Genomic DNA, 15825 nt, shown 5'->3' with positions numbered 1-15825 from the left:
AATGAAGTTACTCATGCTGATCTACCATGTCACCAAACCGAAACTAAGTTGCTTATTCCACCTTCCAAGAAATCAGGAGAGAGAGAGACAATAGCCACATCCCCACACAGGCCAGTTTCAAACAGCTGGCATGATAAGCAAGTCGGCTGTGCTTTAACTTTACAAGGAAAGTAACTTTGAAACGACCAATCTGCTTTTTGTTATCTCTTTCTGCTTTCTGCAGCCACTTTTTGGCTTATAAAGCCAGTCTCCTACCCAAATCACCAGAACACTCAATTTATTTTACAGAATGAGGTGTTATCTGATTTTTTTATTGCAAATGAAAGCCAATTAAAGTCTTTAAATTTCTTGTAATTTTATCTGATGAGTGGTTATTATACTTCTATTTTTTTTTTTCTTTGAGACAGAGTTTCGCTCTTGTTGCCCAGGTTGGAGTGCAGTAGCATGATCTTGGCTCACTGCAACCTCCGCCTCCCGGCTTAAAGTGATTCTCCTGCCTCAGTCTCCGGAGTAGCTGGAATTACAGGCGCCCACCATCACGCCCGGCTAATTTTTGTATTTGTAGTGAAGACGGGGTTTCACTATGTTGGTCAGGATGGTCTTGAAACTCCTGACCTCAAATGATCCACACGCTTTGGCCTCCCAAAGTGCTGGGATTACAGGCGTGAGCCATCGTGCCCGGCCTATTATATTTCTTATTGTTACTTAAAAAAAAAAAAAAAAAAAACAACTTTTAGAGCAGTTTAGTTTCACAGCAAAATTGAGGGGGAAAGTACAGACTTCACATACCCCATCTCCCTTCCCCCAAGAATAACCTATCAACATCCTGCACTTACTATTCTTAATAACGGCATTCATAGCATTCATCGTCACACCTGATTATAACTTGAAAACGCTATTTCAACAGCCTTTTAAGAATCATTTACGAACTTCTAGGTATTCATATATTCTACGTCTGACTCAACAGTAATGCCTTTTGACTCATCCGGTTCTTGGACCAGGACGCTGTCTTGCTCTGTAAGCCAGGATGAGATTTTATTAGGCTATTTTACAAATGGAGGGTCTGAAACATAGAAAGTTTACGGTCCGGGCAGGCTATGTTTTCTTTCTACTGGATCTTAAGCTGGACCGGATCAGTAGATTGAGGAGCAGGCTTTGAGAGCCCAGTGTCAATCTGGAATCTAAGCCCTTCTATCAGAGCGCAAAACTGATAAGAGTTAAGGTTGGTGTCCAGGACCCCAACCTTAGCGGGGAGCAGGGGCCCGTGTGTCAGGAAAAAAGGACGAATGGTTGCAAACACAGTTTCTGGAACGTGCGTTTTGAGAGTCCTTTGCTCGTATTTGGAAGAACCGGTGGGGAAAGGCGCCGATTTCATTTCTGCAATACAGAACTTTGAAGTGAGACTGGAAGGAAAAACGAGAGGCATAAAGGGTCACGTCAGAGTGCGACTTTCGGGGCCGCGCAGAGCCCACCTGTGGGCTGGCTAATTTTCATCCTGGCTCGGAGCTTCTAGAGCTTGTAGCCTCTCGTCTTCCAGCCTTTCTCCTTTTGATATGAGCTTAGTTTCAGTTTACCTACTCGCAGACGAAAGCATTCGATGTAAAAATAGCACTTAAGGAGGGCGAGGGGCGGGCGGTGTCCCTAGAGTGTGAAAGCAACTGGCTGTTTTCCGGTTCCCCGTAGCGCCGTTCTCGCTATGCCTTATGGGAGTTGTAGTCTCGGGTGAGAGACGCTTCCCGGGAGGGAGGAACAGGCCCCCAAGGGCTGGGATTGAGCATCGAACTCTCCGCGTCTTGTGTGTGTGGTTCTTTTTTCTTTTCTTTTCTTTTCTTTTTTTTCTTTTCTTTTCTTTTCTTTTTTTCTTTTCTTTTCTTTCTTTTTCTTTCTTCTCTCTCTCTCTCTCTCTTTCTTTGTTTTTTCTTTTTCTTTTTTTGATACGGAGTGTCGCTCTCTTGCCCACGCTGGAGTGCAGAGCCTCCGCCTGCCGGGTCAAGCAATTCTCCTGCCTCAGGCACCCGAGTAGCCGGGACTACAGGCGCCCGCCACCACGCCCGGCTTAATTTCTGTATTCTTAGTAGACATGGGGTTTCACCATGCTGACCAGGCTGGTCTGGAACTCCTGACCTCAAGTGATCCACCCGCCTCGGCCTCCCAAAGTGCTGGGATTACAGGCGTGAACCACCGCGCCCGGCCTCCGCAGAGCTTTAACTCTGTTAAAAAGGTCTACATGATTTCTACTATACGCTATATTCTTCCATACAGAATAAAAATTATGGGATGACTACACTGACTTCACACAGTTTAAAAAAGTATAAAAGGAAATGAAAATGTTCTTTTGAGTACCTGCTGAGTTCCTCCCCTAAAAGAATACTGTTGCTTGCTGTTTTTTTATTTTTGTTTTTGAGACATGCTTTGGCGCTTTTTGCCCAGGCTGGAATGCTATGGCGGGATCTCGGCTCACTGCGACCTCCCGAGTTCAAGGGTGGCCACTCCGCCTCCCGAGTTCAAGCGATTCTCCTGCCTCAGCCTCCTTAGAAGCTGCGATTACAGGTGTGCTCCACCACTCCCAGCTAATTTTTTTTTTTTTTTTTTTTTTACTGTTATTAGTAGAGAAGGAGTTTCACCATGTTGGCCAGGCTAGTATCGAACTCTTGACCTCAATCAGGTGATCCACCCGACTCGGCCTCCCAAAGTGCTGGGATAATAGGCGTGAGCCACCTCGCCCGGCCTACTTTTATTTATTTATTTATTTATTTGTTTATTTATTTATTTATTTGAGACAGAGTCTTGCTCTCTAGCCCGGGCTGGATTTCAGTGGCACGATTTTGGCTCACTGCACCTCTGCCTCCCGGGTCCCCGTTCAAAAAATTTACCTGCCTCAGCCTCTTGAGTAGTTGGGATTACAGGAATGCACCACCATGCCCAGCAATTTTGTTTTGTTTTGTTTTGAGACAGAGTCTTGCTCTGTCGCCCAGGCTGGAGTGTGGTGGCGCAATCTTGGCTCACTGCAATCTCCGCCTCCCGGGTTCACGCCATTCTCTTGCCTCAGCCTCCTGAGTAGCTGGGACTATAGGCACCCGCCACCACGCCCGGCTAATTTTTTGTATTTTCAGTAGAGACAGGGTTTCACTGTGTTAGCCAGGATGGTCTCAATCTCCTGACGTCGTGATCCTTTTTTTTTTTTTTTTTAAGTAGAGACGGGGATTTCACTATGTTGGCCAGGCTGGTCTTGACCTCCTGACCTCATGATCTGCCCGCCTGGGACTTCCAAAGTGCTGGGATTACAGGCGTGAGCCACAGCACCCAGCCTGTTGCTTGCTTTTTAAAGGCAGTTATCTTCAGAAAAAATTACAAGTGCAAATGTACATACTATTAAAAAGTACACAATAGAGATAATACTGTAATACTCTTCTCAAACCTGTTTTTTCATTTGATAGCACTCCTTAGACATCTTTCCATATTTGCACATAAAAAGCTATCTTTATTCTCTTTTCACTGGCTATACAGTAGTTCATCCTATGAATAGCATAATTTATTCATCCCCTGCCCTCCTCCACTCCACCGATGAACATTTTGTTGTATATATATTTTTTCCTGTTGCAAACAATGCTGCAGTGGTCCTCTTGAACATATTTTGGTGTATATCCACGAGCTGAATTTGTAGAGACAAAATTGCCCTGTCAAGGATATATATGCTTTATAAAAGGTGATAAATACCACCAAATTGCCAAATTGTACCAATTTACACTCTCATCCAACAATGTATGGAAATGCTTTCTTCCTCATTTCTGTTTTCTAGCATGGGTATTATCAAACCTTTGCTAATCTGACAGGTGAACAACTTTATCCTCTTTAGATTGATTTGCAGTTTCATAATTATTAGTGAGGTTGCACTACTATTTGTATATTTATTGGCCGTTTGTATTTCTGAAAGTAGTTGTATTTTTGGCTTAATTTTCTATTGTGTTGTCATCTTTTTAAAATTGATTTGTCTGCACTTGTATATGAAGAAAGTTAGTCTCTTGTCTGTTATGAGAATTATGAAATTTTTAAAATTGTATATTATCTGCTTTCTGATTTTGCTTTTGTATTTTTTTTTGGTCACATAAATGTGCTTACTTTTTTTTTTTTTTTTTGAGACAGGATCTTGCTCTGTTGCCCAGGCTGGAATGCAGTGGCATGATCTCAGCTCCCTGCAGCTTGGACTTCCTCAGACTCAAGTGCTCCTCCTGCCTCAGCCTTCTGGGTAGCTTACTTTTTTTCTTTTTTTTTTTCGTAGAGACTGAGTCTTGCCATGTTGCCTAGGCTGGTCTCAAACTCTGGGGCTCAAGCAATCCACCTGCCTTGACCTCCCAAAGTGCTGGGATTACAGGCATGGGCCACCGTGCCAGTCCACTTATTTTTTTAAAAATTATTTATTTATTTATTTATTTATTTATTTATTTTTTGAGACAGAGTCTCGCTCTGTCACCCAGGCTGGAGTGTGGTGGCACAATATCTGCTCATTGCAAGCTCTGCCTCCTGGGTTCACACCATTCTCCTGCCTCAGCCTCCCAAGTAGCTGGTACTACAGGCGCCCACCACCATGCCCAGCTAATTTTTTGTATTTTTTTAGTAGAGACGGGGCTTCACTGTGTTTGCCAGGTTGGTCTCGATCTCCTGACCTCGTGATCCGCCCGCCTTGGCCTCCCAAAGTGCTGGGATTACAGGTGTGAGCCACTGCGCCTGGCTTAATTTTTATATAGTCATGCTCATGAGATTTTTTTCCATGGCTTCTGAGGTATTTGATTTTTCTGTAATTTATTTTGGTATAAGGAGGAGTGGCTCTAGCTTTATTATTTATCACTTCTCCAAAAGATTAGCTAGTGGTCTTATCATGATTTTTGTTACCTCTATAGATGGGGAGAAAACCCCAAAGAACATTAAAATTATACCCTACCATGAGATGCTGCAACAGGTTTGAAGGTTAGTTTTGGGGAAAAGAGCAGCAATAACAAAGTGGCACTCCAACTTTCCTCAAAACATCTGCTCATCTTGTATGATTGCTTTTTCTGAACAATATCCAATGCTAATATTTATTTATTTTTATTTTTATTGTTGGCTTTTTTTCTTTTTTTTTTTGAGATGGAGTCTCACTCTGTTGAGACGGGGTTTTGCTCTTGTTGCCCAGGCTGGAGTGCAGTGGCTCGATCTCGGCTCATGGCAACCTCTGCTTCCTGGGTTCAAGTGATTCTCCTGCCTCAGCCTCCCAAGTAGCTGGGATGACAGGCATGTGCCACCACGCCTGGCTAATTTTGTATTTTTGGTAGAGACGTGGTTTCTCCATGTTGGTCAGGCTGATCTTGAACTCCTGACCTCAGGTGATCCACCCATCTCAGCCTCCCAAAGTGCTGGATTACAGGCGTGAGCCACCACGCCTGGCAAGCTAATATTTATTAAAATAAGTAATGAAAATTTTCTAATCAATACGCAACTTAAAAAAGACACTGGTTAGTCCGGGCACGGTGGCTCACACCTGCAATCCCAGCACTTCGGGAGGCTGAGGTGGGTGGATCACGAGGTCAGGAGATCAAGACCATACTGGCTAACATGGTGAAACCCCTCTACTAAAAATACAAAAAATTAGCTGGGTGTGGTAGCACGTGCCTGTAGTCCCAGCTACACGGGAGGCTGAGGGGGGAGAATCACTTGAACCCAGTAGGCGGAGGTTGCAGTGAGCTGAGATGGCACCACTGCACTCCAGCCTGGGCGACAGAGCAAGACTCCGTATCAAAAAAAAAAGAAAAAGGGACACTTAAATAAAGTATTGTATTCAGGGTGGAATGCTTTGCAGATGTTGAAAAGAATGAGACAATCAAGTGAAAAGGAAAAAAGAGCACTAAGATTCAGAAGTGTATCGCTATGGTTTGAGTGTGTCCCTCCAAAATGTATGTTGGAATTGAATCCACACTGTGATGGAATTAAGAAGTTGGGTCTTTTGGGAAGTGATTAAGTCACGAGGGCTCTGTGTTCATGATGGAATTAGTGCCCTTATAAAAGGTTGAAGAGAGCTGCCTTGCCTTTTTCGTCATGTCAGGACACAGCAACTAGGTGTCATTTATGAAGCAGCGTAAGCCTTACCAGACACTGAATCTGCTGGCAGCTTTATCTTGAACTTCCAAGCCTCCATAATGTATGAAATAAATTTATATTATTATTATTTGCTTTTTTCAGATGGAGCCTCACTCTGTTGCCCAGGCTGGAGTGCAGTGGTGCTATCTTGGCTCACTGCAACCTCCGCCTCCCGGGTTCAAGTGATTCCCCGAGTAGCTGTGATGACAGGTGTGAGCCACCATGCCTGGCTAATTTTTGTATTTTTAGCGGAGAAGGTTTCACCATGTTGGTCAGGTTGGTCTTAAACACCGACCTCATGATCCACCCGCCTCGGCTTCCCGAAGTGCTGGGATTACAGGCGTAAGCCACCGTGCCTGGCTGACCAGACTAATCTTAAAAGTTCTGCGTTTAACATGTTATTCCCGTGCTCAAGAACCTACAACAGGCCAGGCGCGGTGGCTCACGCCTGTAATCCCAGCACTTTGGGAGGCCGAGGTGGGTGGATCACGAGGTCAGGAGATCGAGACCATCCTGGCTAACACGGTGAAACCCCGTCTCTACTAAAAATACAAAAAATTAGCCGGGCGTGGTGGCGGGCACCTGTAGTCCCAGCTGCTCAGAGGTTGAGGCAGGAGAATGGTGTGAACCCAGGAGGCGGAGCTTGCGGTGAGCCGAGATGGTGCCACTGCACTCCAGCCTGGGCGACAAAGCGAGACTTTGTCTCAAAAAAAAAAAAAAAAAAAAAAAAAAGAACCTACAACAATTCTTGTTGCATCCATACTCACTCAGTGTCTTCCACCTGATCATCAAGGCTTTCTACATTCTGGCCCAGGTCTTTTGTTCAATCCTACTATTAAAGGCGTTCTCTCCAACATACCTTGCCATAAGGTCACTTTCCTTACCTTTAACTGAACACACGCAATGGACATTTCCATCTCTGTATGATAGCTTATGTGTTTTGCTCCTTCCTCCTTTCATTTATTTTGTGGGTGCTTCTATGAATTCCTGGGTTAAAATGTTCCTAAAAATCACATTGTCTTAGGCCATACTTGCAGTGCTATAAGGGAATACCTGAACCTGGATAATTTATAAAGAAAATATATATTTTTTTACTTTTAATTGAGACAGGGTCTCACTCTGTCACCCAGGCTGGTGTGCAGTGGCATGATTGTGGCTCACTGCAGCCTTGAGCTCCTGGGCTCAAGTGATCCTCCCACCTCGGCCTCTGGAGTAACTGGGACTACAGGCATATGCCACCATGCCCAGCTAATTTTTGTACTTTTTGTAGAGATGGGGTTTTGCCATATTGCCCAGGCTGGTCTCGAACTCCTGGGCTCAAGTGATCCACCCGCCTCGGCCTCCCAAAGTGCTACAACTACAGGCATGAGCTGTGGCACTCGGCCAAGAAAAGAGTTTTACTTGGCTTGTGGTCCTGAAGGCTGTACAAGCATGGAGCCAGCATCTGCTTGGCTACTGGGAAGACCTCACAGAGCTTTTACTCATGGCAGAAAGCAAAGCAGGAGCAGGAATGTCACATGGCAAGAACAGGAACAAGAGAGTGAGGGGGAAGATGCCATGCCACACACTTTTAAACGGTCAGATCTTACGAGAATTCACTCACTATTCTGAGCACAGCACCAAGAGGATGGCACTAAACCATTCATGAGAAATCTGGCCCCATGATCCTATCTCCTCCTACCAGGCCCTACCTCCAGCATTGGGGATTACAATTTAACATGAGATTTAGAGGGGACAACGTCTAAACTGCATCATTTCACCTTGACCCCTCAAATCTCGTATTCTTCTCACATTGCTGATTACAATTATCTCCTGCCCATAGTTCCCCAAAGTCTTAATTCATTCTAGCATTAACTCAAAAGTCCCAAGTCCAAAGTTTTATCTGAGACTCAAGCCAAGTTCCTTCCACCTATGAACTTGTAAAATCAAAGACAAGTTATTTACTTCCAAGATACATGGAGATACAGGTATTGGGTAAACATTCCCTTTCCAAAAGGAAGAAATCAGCTAAAAGAAAGGAGCAACAAGCTAGGTGCTGTGGCTCATGCCTGTAATCCCAGCACTTTGGGAGGCTGAGGAGGATGGATCACCTGAGGTCAGGAGTTGGAAACCAGCCTGGCCGACATGGCGAAACCCTGTCTCTACTAAAAATACAAAAATTAGCCGGGCATGGTGGCACATGCCTGTAATCCCAGCTACTCAGGGAGGATGAGGCAGGGGAATAGCTTGAACCTGGGAGATGCAGGTTGCAGTGAGCCGAGATTGCGCCACTGCACTTCAGCCTGGGCAACAGAGCATGACTCCATCTCAAAACAAGTCCCAAGCAAGCCTGAAACCCAGCTGTACACTCATTAAATCTGAAAGCTCCAGAATAATTCTTGACTCCATGTCTCACATCCTTGGCACACTGCTGTGAGGGGCGAGCTCCCAAGCCCTTGGGCAGCCCTGACCTTGTGGCTTGCAGGCTGCTCTCTTGGGTTGGAGTTGAGTGCCTGTGACTTTTCCAGGTGCAGGGTGTGAGCTGCCAGTGGATCTACCACTCTGGGCCTGGAAGGTGGGGGCCCTATTCCCACAGCTTCACTAGGCGGTGCCCCAGTGGGGACTTTGTGTGGGGGTTTGTATTAGGTCATTCCCACATTTTTATAATGAAATACCCGAGGCTGGGTGCAGTGGCTCACGTCTGTAATCCCAGCACCTGGGGAGGCCGAGGCAGGTGGATCACGAGGTCAGAAGTTCAAGACCAGCCTTGCCAAGATGGTGAAATCCCGTATCTACTAAAAATACAAAAAATTAGCCAGGTGTGGTGGCAGGCGTCTGTAATCCCAGCTACTCAGGAGGCTGAGGCAGAGAATTTCTTGAACCTGGGAGGCCGAGGTTGCAGTGAGCTGACTTTGTGCCATTGCACTCCAGCCTGGGTGACAGAGTGAAACTGTCTCAAAAAACAAAAAACAACCTGGGACTGGGTAATTTATAAAGAAAAGACATTTAATTGGCTTATGGTTCTGCAGGCTGCACAGGGAGCATAACACAGGCATCTGCTTCTGGGGATACCTCAGGAAGCTTCCAATCATGGCAGAACACTGAAGCAGGAGCAGGCATCTCCTATAGTGGGAGCAGGAGCAAGAGAGAGAGAGCGAAGTGATACACACTTTTGAATAGCCAGATCTCAGAGAAGTCACTCGCTTTTGTGAGGACAGCATCAAGAGGATGATGCTCAACCATTCATGAGAAATCCAATCCCATCATCTGATCACTTCCCACCAGGCCTTACCTCCAATACTGAGGATTACAATTCAACGTGAGATTCAGGCAAGGACACTTTCCAAACTATATTAAAGTTCCAACCTCACATTTCCCCTCTGCACTGCCCTAGTAAAGAGGCTCTTGGTGAGGGCTCTGTCCCTGTGGTAGGCTTCTGCTTAGGCTTTCTTACATATTCTCTGAAATCTAGGGGAAAGCTGCCAAACCTCCTCACTCTTGCATTCTGAACACCTGCAGGTTTAACACCACATGGAAGCCACCAAGGCTTACAGCTTGCACCCTTCAAAGCTGTGGCCTGAGCTGTAGCTGGGCCCCTTTGAGCTGAGGCTGGGGCTGAAGTGGCTGGATGCAGGAAGCAGCCTCCCAGAGTGGTGCAGGGCAGCAGGACCCTGAGCCTGGCCCCCTAAATCATTCTTAGATCTCTGAAATGCCTTTAAGGTTTTTTTTCTCATTGTCTTGGCTATCAGAACCTGACCCCCTTTCATTTATGCAAATCTCTCTAGCAAGTGGTTGCTCTATAGTCTGCTTGGATTCTTGCCCTGAAAATGGGTTTTTCTTTTCTACCACATGGCTAGGTTGCAAATTTTCCAAACTTTTACATTCTGCCTTCCCTTTAAATATAAGTTCCAATTTTAAGTCATTTCTTTGCTCCTGCATCTGAAGATAGGCTGTTAGAAGCAGCCAGGTCACTTCTTGAACACTTTGCTGCCTAGAAATTTCTTCTGCCAGATACCCTAAGTCATCACTCTTAAGTTCAAACTTCCACAGATTCCTAGGGCATGAATACTATATAGCCATGTTCCTTGCTAAGGCATAACAAGGGTGACCTTTGTTCTAGTTCTCAATAAGTTCCTCATTTCCATCTGAGATCTCATTAGCCTGGACTTCACTGTCCATATCACCATCAGCATTTTTTTTTTTTTTTTTGAGACAGAGTCTCACGCTGTGTCACCCAGGCTGGAGTGCAGTGGCGCGATCTCGGCTCACTGCAAGCTCCGCCTCCCAGGTTCACGCCATTCTCCTGCCTCAGCCTCCGAGTAGCTGGGACTACAGGCGCCCGCCACCACGCCTGGCTAGTTTTTTTTTGTATTTTTAGTAGAGACGGGGTTTCACCATGTTAGCCAGGATGGTCTCGATCTCCTGACCTCGTGATCCACCCGCCTCGGCCTCCCAAAGTGCTGGGATTACAGGCTTGAGCCACCGCGCCCGGCGCCATCAGCATTTTGGTCACAACCATATTTAACCAGTCTCGCAGGAGTTCCAACCTTTCCCTTTTCTTCCTGTCTTCTTGTGAGCCCTCCAAAGTCTTCTAGCCTCTGCCCATCATCCAGTTTCAAAGCTGCTCCCACTTTGTCAGGCATCTTTATAGCAAGGCCCCACTCTGGTACCAATTTTTTGCATTAGGCCATTCTTGCATTGCTATGAAGGAATACCTGAGACTTGGTAATTTATACTGAAAAGAGGTTTCATTGGTTCGCAGTTCTGCAGGATGTGGAAGCATGGAGCCAGCATCTGTTCAGCTTCTGGGAAGGCTTCAGGGAGCTTTTACTTATGGCAGAACGTGAAGTGGGAGCAGGCACATTACACGGTGAGAACAGGAGTAAGGGAGCCAGGGGGAAGATACCATACACTTTAAAAACTTTTAAGCCAGGTGCAGTGGCTCACCCCTGTAATCCCAGCACTTTGGGAGGCCAAGGCGGGTGAATCACCTGAGGTCGGGAGTTCGAGACCAGCCTGACCAACATGGAGAAACCCCGTCTCTACTAAAAATACAAAATTAGTCAGGCATGGTGGCACATGCCTGTGATCCCAGCTACTCGGGAGGCTAAGGCAGGAGAATCACTTGAACCTGGGAGGTGGAGGTTGCGGTGAGCCAAGATCACATCATTGCACTCCAGCCTGGGCAACAAGAGTGAAACTCTATCTCAAAAAAAATTTTTTTATATTAATATAAAAATAGGGACAGAGTCTCGCTACGTTGTCCATTCTGGTTTTGAACTCCTGGGCTCAAACAATCCTCCTGCCTTGGTCTCTCAAAGTGCTGGGATTACAGGCATGAGCCACTGCACCTGGCCAATACTACAATTTTTTGTTTGTTTGTTTTAGACAAGATCTTGCTCTGTCACCCAGGCTGGAGTGCAATGATGCGATCTCAGCTCATTGCAGCCTCCACCTCCTGGGTTCAAGCAATTCTCGTGCCTCAGCCTCCTACGTAGCTGAAATAACAGGCATGTGCCACCACACCCAGCTAACTTTTTTGTATTGTCAGTAGAGATTAAGTTTCGCCATGTTGGCCAGGCTGGTCTTGAACTCCTGGCCTCAAGTGATCTGCCTGCCTCAGCCTCCCAAAGTTCTTGGATTACAGGCATGAGCCACCATGCCCAGCTCTAACATTCTATTTGTTTATTCATCCATTGATGGACACTTGCATTGCCTCCACTTTTTGGCTATTGTGACTAATGCCTTGATGAACATGAGTATATAAATATCTTTTCAAATTCCTGCTTTCAATTCTTTTGTGTATTTACCCAGAAGTGGAATTGTGGGGTCACATGGTCGTTCTATGTTTAATTTTTTGAGGAACCACCATACTGCATTCCACCATGGCAACTTCACATCATTAAAAGGCCATTTATCGGTGATTTAGATCAAGATATTGTGACATACAAATAGAACTTCAAATACCTTAAAGGATGTAGTGAAATTTCCAAAACAAAATTAATTGTACTTTAAAATTCTTTTTTTTTTTTGAGATGGAGACTTGCTCTGTCGCTGAGGCTGGAGTCCACTGGCACGATCTCTGCTCACTGCAACCTCCGCCTCCCAGATTCAAACAATTCTCCTGCCTCAGCCTCCTGAGTAGCTGGGACTACAGGTACATGCCACCATGCCTGGCTAATTTTTGTATTTTTAGTAGAGATGGGGTTTCACCATGTTTGTCAGGCTGGTCTCAAACTCCCGACCTCCTGATCCGCCTGCCTTGGTCTCCCAAAGTGCTGGGATTATGGTGTGAGCTACCGTGCCTGGCCTTAAAATTCTATATAGAACTTTTAGCAAGATAGCATGTACAATGAAGGATTAGTAAAAATGGTGCTTCAGTACTTTTTCTTGCTTCTCTTCAGAAATAAACCTTTAAAAAGATGTATATAGGTGGGCTAAAAGAAAAACAATTTTTTTCCCCTAAGATGGGGGAATTCAAAGTGTTAAGGGCGAGGCATGTTGGCTCACATCTGTAATCGCAGCACTTTGGGTGGCCAAAGTGGGAGGATCACTTGAGTCTAGGAGTTTAAGATCAATCTGGGCAATACGGCGAGATCCTGTCTCTCTGAAAAAGGAAACAAAAAAAGTGTTAAGGCAGTTAAAATGTTGTGTCCCTGACCACTCACCTTTTTCTCTAAATCCCAGACCTGAGCTGTATTTCTTAGGGCCAAAATGAACTGAAACATAAATTGCTTGGGCTCACCTGAGACCAGAGACACTCCTGAGTCTGGAGAACCAACCCAGGAGAGGGGGGCACAGCCATCTGACCTGAGTTATCATATAGTTCTTCTCATTGTCCTATTTTATTTTCTCTACAATATAAATCACTATTTTATTATTTTATTTTTTGAGACGGAGTCTTGCTCTGTCACCCAGTCTGAAGCGCACTGGCACCATCTTGGCTCACTGCAACCTTCGCCTCCCAAGCAAAGTGAGTCTTTCTGAGTTCAAGCGATTCTTCTGCCTCAGCCTCCCAAGGAGCTGGGATTACAGGTGTGGGCCACCATGCCCGGCCTACAAATCGCTATTTTAAATGATCCTGTTTTTTTTTTTTTTTTTTTAATGTTTTTCAGCTGTCTTCCTTCATCAGAACGTAAGCTCCATAAAAATCAAGACTGTGTTATTGGCCGGGCGCCGTGGCTCACGCCTGTAATCCCAGCACATTGGGAGGCCGAAGCAGGCAGATCGCTTTGAGCTCATGAGTTCGAGACCAGGCTGGGTAACATGGCAAAACCCCCTTCTCTTAAAACAAAGCAAAACAAAAACCAAAAATTAGCCGGACATGGTGCTATGTGCCTGTGGTCCCAGCTACTCGGGAGGCTGAGGTGGGAGGATCGCTTGAGGTGGGGAGACGGGGATTACAGTGAGCTGAGATCGCACCACTGCACTCCAGCCTGGGCGACAGAGTGAGACCTTGTCTGAAAATAAATAAATAAATAAAATGAAATATTTTAAACACTCAGAAAAGCTCCCACTATCCTTATTAACACATCCTAAGATTTTACCACATTGCTTCAAATTTTCTTTTTCTTTTTCTTTTTTTTTAAAGGATAGAGACAAAAATATATAGGAGATGGAGAGGTAGCTAATGTGGCAAGTTTCTGAAAATAGACAGTCTTTATTAACTCATAACACAAATGGTTCAGGTACATCTCTTATATAAACTCAAACTACAGATCCCAGGCAGCACTGCAATAATAGACACGTGGACTGTTCTTTTCTTCTCTGTAAACAGCCAATGAGAGGCAGAGTTTACAAAGGTCTAGGATGACATCTGCTGTATTGACTGTGGCCAGTCTTGAAGCTAGTTGTTGCTATTTGGAACGTGCTGCTGTAATTCAGATTTAAAGAGTTTCTTCCTGTTAATTAGAAGCTCACTGTGCCTCCTGTTTCCGAGGGAAGGAGGACTGATTAAGTCATCTAAATGGATGCAATACTGAATTACAGGTCAGAAGATATTGAAGATTACTACACATTACTGGGATGTGATGAACTATCTTCGGTAAGACAGTGGATAATGTTTTTATCACAACAGTATCTTTTTCACAATAGTATTTCAAGTTTTTATTTAAGGTTTTAACTTTGAATTTTTGGTCACATTGCCTACAAACCTAACCTTGTATTGTTTTAAAGCACTTTTGGCTCAGAGAAAGTTAAGAATTTAAATGTATGTTGGGTTTTTACTTGAATAGTGTCCTATGGGAATTTTATGGAAGCTTCTGATTAAATGTGTATATTCTGGCACATGGCCATTTGCTCTGTTTCACAATATAGTATATTAAAAATAAATATTTAAAATTTTATTGTAATTTCTGATGGCAGTGTTTCACAGTATACATAAGCTATACCTTTATTATGGTGACTCATAATTGAGGTGAAATGAAATTTCTTATAAAATTAGGAATTTAAATATATTTTATTAAAATGTGTACTCCTATGTGAGCAGTCGAAATATAAACCAAGAAGCGTCCTTTTATATTAATATTTCAAATTGTGTGACAGAAATTGCTTCTTGAAAGGGTGGCTTCTGAAACAAAATGTGTGGAAACTCTGTAGCTGTTCACTGGATCTGTAAGAAAACAAAATTTTTAACGTTCCCAATAAACAATTATAAAGGTTGTAGAGGTTTTTAAAATTATGGAAAAATAATTTATAATTCCCTCTCCCAAGGATAACACTATTGATATTTTGGCATATTAATCTCCAGTCTTCTTTCTATGTATATTCTTTAAAGACATGTTTGGGAGGATATTATATGTACTTGTTGATTCCTGCTTTTTACCCATTTATATTATAACAAGGACTTTTCCATGCTATTAAACTTCCCTTGTACACTTCTTAGTGGTTGCAAAATATTTTATTTTACTGTGTTACCACAGCTGAATTATTCTCTTATTGTTAAATATTTTATTTATTTCAAATTTTTCAATATTTCAAATAATGTTGAGATTAATATAAAATATACTCATTATTAAATTATACATTATTAAATCATGTTATTAGGATATATTTATGTTTTATAATTAATATATTTTATTTTATTTATTTTTATTAAAATCTAAGTAGTAAAATTAACATTTTAAAGCAAAATATTTTTATATTTATTGTGTTTCATAAAGGCATAGTTCATTAATAAAATGTACTTAGTTTTGTTTTAAGAATAGAATGCATTATTGGATACAAAGGATTAAAATCTCTATTTTTGCCATGCTGAGGAAGTTATCTTAGACACGTTGAAATTAAAAAACTGCCCCGCCCCCATAATAGCTTATAATGATCTTTCAGTTGCATAGTTCTTCTCAAGAATGTGTTACCCTTGTTTATGTTGGTGGTGATTTGCTTATAGCAATTGAGAAAGCTTATTACCATTTTTACCATGTGTTTCACAGTTGAAATTATACTATTATCAAACGATTTTTGAAGGAATACTTTAAAATCAAAGGAATATAATTTAACTTGATAAGGCTCACGATTTGGATTTAAAAAAATACATGCTAGCCTATAAAGTAAGGGTCATTATATCTCCATTATCTTGTGACCTATTTAGTCAGTCTTTTTTTTTTTTTTTTTTTTTTTTTAATTTTACTTTAAGTTCTGGGATACATGTGCAGAATGTGCAGGTTTGTTACACAGGTATACATGTGCCATGGTGGTTTGCTGCACCTATCAACCCATCATCTAGGTTTTAAGCCT

The 15825-nt window shown here is 43.3% G+C and overlaps 1 long non-coding RNA gene across 1 annotated transcript; it reads right to left on the bottom strand.

Annotated features, from left to right (window-relative positions):
• Positions 1–729: 729 nt before the first annotated feature.
• Positions 730–1818, bottom strand: LOC110744229. The gene is made up of 2 exons (XR_002524581.2): positions 1473–1818; positions 730–1377 (listed from the first exon to the last, which is right to left on the bottom strand). It is a non-coding gene; the product is annotated as an uncharacterized LOC110744229 (long non-coding RNA).
• Between the last annotated feature and the right edge of the window lie 14007 nt (positions 1819–15825).

This window comes from Papio anubis, chromosome 11 (genome assembly GCF_008728515.1).
Source record: "Papio anubis isolate 15944 chromosome 11, Panubis1.0, whole genome shotgun sequence".
Taxonomy (NCBI): Eukaryota; Metazoa; Chordata; class Mammalia; order Primates; family Cercopithecidae; genus Papio; species Papio anubis.
This window is presented reverse-complemented; position numbering and strand designations above follow the sequence as displayed.